An 8,904-nucleotide genomic window follows, 5' to 3' on the forward strand; every position below is an offset into this window, starting at 1 on the left:
CTTGGCCTAGAGGATAGCGTTCGAGTTTTCTAAGCTAGCGGTCATGTGATCGAACTCGGTCACGGCAAACGTAGTACTGTTTCTGTGGACTGGCGGTTTGAGTGTTTGTAAGAAGCTAGCCATCATATCCTTGATGGTACGCCATAGTGTTAAGTAAATTAGATCTCATCAAAGATATATGAAGTTTCACTGAGATCCAATGTGTGCGTGTTCGTTTTTAAGTTGTTTTGGTAATCAATTCTAAAAAAAAAGGCTTTTTATAAATTACATAACCGAAGTGTTCAATACAATATACAGAATCCTAGTAAAATGCCTATTACCCAGTTAATAAAGTCTCTTGATAAATAATTTAAGGATCAATATAAAATAATTTTCAGGGACAACATGAAAAACTTAGTCTAAGTAAAGTGCAGTCAGTAATTTTAAGACATTTATTAAAAAAATTGTTTTCTTTAACTTTACTTCAGTGGTTCTTTACTACTACTACTTTACTACTATTTACTAACAGTTTGTTTATAATTGAAACAAACTGTTTGAAAAATTATAAACATATTGTTGATATCATTTCTGAAAGCGTAACAAAGCAACGGTTAACAAAAAAAATCCAACTGATTAATTGCTCCACTGAACTTCGGAGTCAAAGCTTAAAAATGACCATTAGAAGTCACAATCAAAAATCAATTGAACCAACCATGCTTACCCACTAATCGTTCGCTATCGCTGGATCACTTTGGATGCACCGAGCTTTCTTACTCATCCATATGTTGACTGACTTCTCAACTTTAGAAGCCCTTCTTACAATACCTACTTCCAATCGCAGTTTATTCGATTTGCTCATTTCATTCCTGGGACCGAACGAAGAATAATCTTAACAGTTGACTCGTGACTAAATTCAATTTCTCCTATTCCACTTGCTGACTGGGAGCTACCAATCGGAGGGCTGTCACGATGAGCACGACACACTTTTTATTTTTTTTAACGCTTGGCGCTTCCACTGCTGCACTGATAAGGAACATTTGCACATTATTTATTATTATGGGTCGTGGATTTTTTCTTCTCTACTATCTGCCCAAACGTGAGGGTTCAGCTGCGTTCTAGGGTGAAAGGTTCTATTTTGGATATGTGTATTTTATTTTTATTGAGTTTCTTTTCACTTGGGGTGTTGTTTGATACTGACTTGCAGAAAAAAATTCTATAGAACAGCCGTTCACAAGGCTGTCCACAGTAATAGTTGGTATGACTTTACAGAAGAATTTCTTTCAAAAACGGCCACAAAGCTGAAGCGAATGGGCAAAAATTTGCTGAAGCTGAGAAGAGATTCTAGTCATTTAGTTTCCCACTTTCACCATCATATCACACATTTTCGACGTCTTGCCTTTGGAGCGACCGGCAACTCACCCTGGTCCGGTAATCATTGCGAGGAGACAAGGGAAAATGAAAAATGATCTTCGTCCATCAGCGTTGGTGGGCATCAGCAATGGAAGCAACAGTAGCAATGAAAGGAGGGCAATTTTCTTTCAATTTTTGCACCATCACACTTTTTTAATCATTCGCTTCTAAGACAAAATGCAAATATTCACATCATTGCCGAGGAACGTCGCCGGAATCCGTGCTGATGGACATCATCGTCATTGCAGAACCACAAGAAGACACTAGCCCACAAAAGATGGTGAAAGCGCAACGCTTCCAGGATGCTTACACAAGGACGCAGTTGGGTTCATATCTTCAACGCCCCATCATTTTTCATCCATAGCGCAAAGCTTCACTCCGGGAGATGTTTGTTGACTGACCGTAAACCACTTATTGCCTCTATTGAGTAAGAAGAAAAAAATCCCCCAAGTCAACTACCATTCATAAGCTGAAAAACCACCAGTCAGACCTACTTATCTCGGAACTGCACAAGGACCTTCAATATCTTAAACTTTTGACCAAGTCCTTGCCGTAGCGTATCATGCGACCATCACTCAACATTGATGAATTGGGTGCGTCCAACTATAGAACAGCGAGGTCCAATCACCACTCCCTATCCTCCAGAACGTGTGGCCAATTTCAAACTCCCACCGGCAGCATTTGTGCTAATGAAAAACGTAACGCCCCAAACACTCCGGCTGTTATCAGACTGCCAACATGCAGAGGAAAAGCCAGAATCGACCGGGTTCGCGAACGACAAAATTGAAACTGTCTCATCCATGGTATTCTGGTTAGCTCCATCCGCACGGTTTTTTGGTAAACAACAGATTAACACTCCTCCGGAGAAGACCGCTACTGTAGACCGGCATCTTTTCCAACAAAAACAAAATACCGAACGTTTATGGGTGGACCCGATCGGATTTTCCGAACCGAGTGTTCGTCGGAACTCACACGAAACCCGAATCAGTGTTCATTTTAGCTTCGGGAAAACCATGTGTTGCATGCCATGGGTGCCGGAATGTTTACGGAAAATGAGTACCTACCTACTAGCAGCCGGCAAACGACACGATGACGGTTTAGGTGTGTTTTACAACGACCGCATGTTCGGTCCTACTGTCATCAGCTTTGAGAAGGAATAATCATTGCGAACCGATGGGGGAGCTGGAACGAAGAGGAAAACCGACGGACGTCTTACTATCACCGTGGCGACGACGACGACGGCGACGGCGGATGTGTACTATCGGTATATAGGACGCCCGTAGCCCGAATCGTATGGGATACGAGATGCAGATGGAAAACAAGATGCGTCGATATTTTAACAAAGAGTGAATTGAGTCTCCCATCATTAAAACAAATCGAATTGCGTCAAACTTACTGATTTTCTCTTTTAAATAATAACATTAAGTCAAAATTCAAGTGTATTTGGAAGCAACCCATAGGTCTGTCAAGACGTGAAAAGTTTTTGCTCTCCGTGAAAATTATTGAAGTTGGTCCAAAACATGGCAAATTTTTGAAATTTCCATTGAATTGGTTGCTGTTACGGAGATTGCAGTCGATTTTTTTTTGCGGTGTGGCCAAGGTGACCCAAGTTTCCGGTGTTTTGGCTGTTTTGCTTCGAGGGGGTGGACCCAATAAGGCCCCTAGGTTTTTGGACTACATATTTGTGCTGGATAAGAAAGAAAAATGATCTACGGTTATTACATTTCTTGACCCGGATTCAAAGCTAAGTACACTTTTTTTGCTCTTTCTTATATTGAATTTTTTGATAGTAGGGTAATTGCCAATCGTTGTCCCCTAACCAAGGCCGGATTAAGGAGGGGGGGGGGGGGCAAAAGGGGCAACATTTCAGAATTTTACCCGGGCAGTATCCGGGTTAATACCGGGTATTTTTAAAACTTTTCACTTTTTAATCATTTTTAATGAAATTTCTGTTGGTTCATAAAATCTCAACCCTTTTCCTCCCCTATTTTTCAAAATAAAATCTTTAAACAAACTGTAGTTGCTCAAATTGAACCTATCAACAGTATAGAGTTTCTTTATTGAATTTCCATCCCAATATCTGCCTTATACTTGAAATTCGAATTTAAACATTTTCAACTGATTTAACAAAAATTTTATCATCTACTGAAGTAAATATCCTGAATTCAGCATAACATTTTCCAAATTATCATTCTCAAATTATCATAAAAACTATTTCATAGTTGAGTTACTAACATCGTTGAGTGATTCTTTTAATATGAACATTTCTATGTTGTTAATCTTATTTTTTCCAGATTCCATTCATTGAGATTTTAATGTCTTGTATTTTTTTCTCCATTTACTGAAGTTCCGATTCATGAATTTTCAGAATTTTGAGAACTCAGGATCTTTGTTTAAACACATTTGGATTCCTTATCTGACTTTTTTCAATGATAAGTGGTTCTGTGTTTTAAACATTTAATCTCTATTCTGATTTCTTTTTCAATCGATCATTTTTGAATGAAACTTTTGTCACATTAAGAATAGCAATTTGGTAACAATTTTTTGATCTGATGAGAATCATATTCATTAACATCTCATAAAACTGTTTTTTGTGTTTCAAAGATATAAAACTGAAATTCACATTTGGTGCACTTTCTACTTTCGCTCTGATTGTTTTTTTTAATTTAATTCTTATTTTGTTTCTCAAAACTTGATTTGAAATTATGATTTAGATTTGAGACACTGAATTTTGGTTCTAGTTATAATCTGATTTTAAGTTTTTAATTTTCAAACTGTTATATCTGTATCTCTATGAAATTTGAATTTATTTATTTAGTTAATTTTTATGATTTTAGTAGAAAGTAAAGTAAAGTAAAGTTCAGTAGAAATGTTTTAAACCTTCATGATACATCCCAATTGGCATAAGGAAAATATCCCAAGTAACCAAAAGTCGCATAGATTCTTAATCTTGTGTATTAAAAGTTCACATTTGGCTGAGTAAAAGGACCTCGAGAGAAATGAAAAAATGTGTTTGAATTGGACTTCTGAACGAACATAAAAAGTCTAAACAAGTAGCAGAGAACATTTTTGTGCATTCCAAGTACCGTAAAAAATCCAAGATTCAATTTGGACTATAGTGTTTCGTTACGAACTTCTAACGAATTTGTTGGTTCCATGAAGAACTTCTTACGAACTTTTTGGTTCCATGCAGAACTTCAAAAGATCTTCAATGCAAACCTAAGCGTAAAAATTTCTCACAAGAGTGAATAACAGAAAATCAGAGTTTCCAATACACGAAAAACGAATTGACCCACAAACGAATAAACTGTTTTGATCAAAATGGAAAGATGACATAAATCTTAAAGATAATTTTAAAAATAAATTTCACATTGTTTTAAAATTTTGACAATATTCGTATCTAATAAAATTTTACACTGTCGCTGGTAATAAGGATAATATATTTTTTAAAAAGAAACTGAACGTGATTTTTTTTATTATATCGCAACTATTTGCTTGTATAAAAAGATGAAGATCTGCATTTTCAACAAAGGTTTTCATTAAGAAAAAATCTTTTAAAACTTAACTATAAAAGCGTCCATGTGTTTAAATAAATGAATTGATTTAGTCCAAATTAGGAGACAAAATTGAGCTAAAATATTCGTACCATAAGTTTATTCAAATTTATTTTACATATTACACTCGTTTATAACAGCCTTAATCTTCCTTGAGATTCAGAAATAGAGAAGAATACTACAATGTTTCAAATTCCCGGCTAAAAAAAGGTTCCGATTCTTCAGTGTACTCTTCTCTATGGGAGGCTAGCTCTTACAGCAGCTCCTCCAGCACCTGGAGCATCCCCAATATCGGCTGGCGTTGAGGGTAAATTTTTGCAACCGGAAGTACATGAAGAAATTTTCTCGTTTTGGGAATGTTATCTGTATTTCTGCTATTCAAGTTTTAACTTGACTTCCAGCTTTCGGGTTCATAATATTAGTTCGGCTTATTTTTGTGCTGAAAAGTCAGAAGAAAGTTTAATAATTAAAAACTTACTCAAACTTTTAGAAACTCACATTCACTGTTGTCAGATCCACCAAAGATACCGTCACTTCAAGATAAAGAAGTGGGCTTTGCCGCGAATATAAATTCTTCTATATGGATATTCGATGTTCGCAACGCCATCTAAAGAGTTGGGGCAACAAAACTCACCCATGTTACTAAGGATACCAAAGTGTGTCTTGGGAAAACAAATCGCATTCAAAGTTATTATGGTTGGCAGCCAGTACAATAGCGACATCTACATGCTTTACAAGCTGAAGAATATTTTTGATTATTTTGTTGAGTTAATTGAAAATCTGTTAATCAATTAAATTGAAATAAGATTGTCTGGATTAAAAACTATCATTAATCTTTTTCGAAACTATCGTGGTTTGTAGAAGAAGAAAAGTATTTTATTTTAGTAAATTTTGAAAAAGGCTAAAAATCATAAAATGATTGTCGTTGTTTCTTCGTACAAAAAAACTACCTACCCTTGGGAATGGTTGGATTTATTAAAAAAATCATCCTCTGAGAAATGATTCTCGCAGATTAAGTGGTGAGGCTTCATGTCTGGATTGCCGCTAAACTTTTTCCAGCACTCAAATGATCTGAAATGTTCGAGATCATTCAATGTAACCGAATCTTATCAATTTTGAAAATAGAACACTTACCTGCCTTTACCAGATGTACGAAAGAATGTTTTCTTTGCTATTCCGGACTTGGAAGCAAAACATCCTGCAACTGCATCCAAACAACTGCACAGTTTTTGCGGCCCATTTTGGTTGAATGACTTCTTGAAATTTATGCTACCAAAACGAATTCAAACATCGGCTACTTTGATTTTTTTAACCTTTTTTTAAGTTTACGCTATCAAAGACTCGAACTATTAGGTAGTAAAGAGGGTGTACAAGCTATTTTCGCCGCCTGTTATGATACCCCCACTCAGAAGGGAGCAGCACTGAGCGTATAGAAAGGATTTTCGATAAATTACATGGGTGTGGATCCACCATGAAACTTTTTTATGCACCGTTCTGTGAAATACAAATGTTTACATTTTTCATTGTTCTGCCTACTATGAAAAGGTAAATTCAAAAAATAATTCAAATTGATGTTTTGAAATCGCACAAACCAAGCACCGCCTATGGCTCAAAGGTAACGTGTTCAGCTCTCATCTGACGGATCCGGGTTCAAATCTTACAACAAAAAAGTTTTTCAAGTAAGTATAGTATTTATCAACAGTAGGAATATGAAAGATATATCAAATTTATAAATAAAGGGGAAGCTAGAGATAATTTATTTTTTTGTTTTTTTTTTTAAATCTCATGCATTGGCTGAATAGCCTTCTACTCAGCTTTGACTATGGAACTTGAAAGTATCGATAAGAACTTAAATTTCAAGCTTAGTAGAATGCTATACTGTCTTAAAACAGGGCTGAGTAAGCTTTTAAGAGAACGTTTTATGGAACTTTTGGTTACTTGGGATGTTTCGATGAAGCACAAACCAGACGATCCATGATTAAATGGAAATCATTTAAAATATCTAACCGGGAATTAATCAGAGAATTTTAGTTAGTGATAAGGGTATTAAAAAAATGAGAATTATATTTTGCATTTTGCAGCTTAAATCAAAGCTTTTATTTTTGAAAAATTTCTTAACTCTTCCGCAATGTTTGCAAGTGGTTTATCAACAGTTTTTATTTGAAGATCCCACAAACTATCTACTACGTACTCTCTGGGATAGAATTTGAAAAAAAAACGAATCATAGGGGCCCCCGAAAAAAATTGCCCCGCCCCCCCGATGGCTGCCCCTAACCCATCGTTGCACAGAATGACTTAAATTGTCAATATTTCAGCTGTTTTTAAACTTTTCCTCCAAAATTATAATGAATCATGTAATTCGAAATGTTTTCTGATGAAATGAGAAACATGTGCTAATTGTTTGCAAAAACCTTGACATTCCTTCTACACAGCAAAAAATTTCGAAAAGTACACGGAATCTAAAAAATGAGTGATCTTTTTTTTTCTTGAGTGTAATTACGAAAAGATGTAAATTTTAAACTCCTTTTGATGTAACATTAGTTTTAAAAATGGAATAGAAATAAACTGTTTTGATTTAATTTTACATTGCGTCATGCAAAAACTAACCGGTCAATGAAATTTATATCACAAACAGTGAAAAATTATATCTTTTTGATTTAAAATTGGATGGAAATATTTAAATTGTGCCTTTTCATATTTCAAGTTAGTTTGCGCGTCGGGCACAAAGTAAATAAGTCAGAAAATTATTCGGAAACGAGTCTCTCAAAAGCGTAGCTACAGTAGCACTTCTATAGAGCCTTTTAAAGCAGTAAGTTTACCGGAAATGAAAAATGTGGTTGAAACTGATAAGTTTTCTTTCCATTTCAGCAAGGTCAGATTTTTTGCAGTGGCTGGTATCTGGACAGTGATTATCCGGAGAAACTTTTGGTGATGCTGACCGAAAAATCATGATGTTCCAGAACCATTCGAGGATACTGATAACGCTGATCTGTAAACACATCTCCGTGATGAGAATCATCGGATGCAACAACAATTCCAGCCTGACGCTTTCTGTGATGGTTTTTTTATGTTCAGCTTCGGAAATAAATATTAATTAAAAATGAAACATGCGGCGCATTCATTCAAAGACAAATCCAAAAACCTGAATATTTAGCAAAAATATCAATATTTACGATAATAAATTTCAAAATTTACATCCCTGTGTATTTTTACACGACGGCTTTTGTGATCCGATCTCGTGCATTGATTTCGATCTAAATTTACACGCCTCAAAAATAACATCCCTGAAAAAAATACACCGTGATAGAATTTTACATCATAATCGATGTTCCGTTTTCGTGCATCGTTTTCGATCTAAATTTACACGATTTTTTTTTGCTGTGTACCGCAAATAAAGTTTTCCGTCAGAACAAAACATTTTTCGTATCAGTTTTCTATACGAAACGTTTGTTGGGTAATTTTAACACCATGATTTTGAAAAAAAAATTATGATCCATGCTTAATCAGAAAAAATGTTAGATCGTGCAACAATTAGTCCGCTCAATCTCCTCCTGCCCCATCGTTGTACATAATTCCGCTGCACAATTTGTTTGGAAATTTCAAATTTATAAATTCGTACACCTCCAATAGCTTTGATCAGTTGTTTTTACAGCCAAAAATAGCAATAAAATTTTTGGAAGCGATTGATTAAGTCCTGAATTAAGTAAGGAGGCTTGTACGGAAAAATCTATATTTTCATTCAAAAACCAACAGAGACGTACTGAAAGTTCAAAAAACATAATTTTGGATTTTTAAAATATTTCTTGGTTCTTACAATACATTTCACTAAACCTAACTTGTACCCCAGAAATGATATTCGTTGTTATACAAAAAATTCAAAAAAGGTAAATATTTTTTAATTTTAGTATTTTGACAGCTAATTTGAAAGCTGGTTAACCGTAGGATGGAAACAAGAACCGCA

The 8,904-nt window shown here is 35.1% G+C and overlaps 1 protein-coding gene across 3 annotated transcripts in view; it reads right to left on the reverse strand.

Moving 5' to 3' along the window:
* Positions 1-2,156, reverse strand: part of LOC129745053 (somatostatin receptor type 2-like) — a 326,740-nt gene extending 324,584 nt beyond the window's left edge. The window contains exons 1-2 of one of the 3 annotated variants that reach the window (XM_055737876.1): positions 1,884-2,156; positions 701-1,094 (exon numbers count right to left, since the gene is read on the reverse strand). The gene's annotated coding sequence lies outside the window, so the exon portion shown is untranslated. Of the gene's footprint in view, positions 1-691 lie in introns of all 3 variants that reach the window. The other 2 variants (XM_055737874.1, XM_055737875.1) reach the window with 2 other exon arrangements.
* Between the last annotated feature and the right edge of the window lie 6,748 nt (positions 2,157-8,904).

This window comes from Uranotaenia lowii, chromosome 2 (assembly GCF_029784155.1).
Source record: "Uranotaenia lowii strain MFRU-FL chromosome 2, ASM2978415v1, whole genome shotgun sequence".
Lineage (NCBI taxonomy): Eukaryota > Metazoa > Arthropoda > Insecta > Diptera > Culicidae > Uranotaenia > Uranotaenia lowii.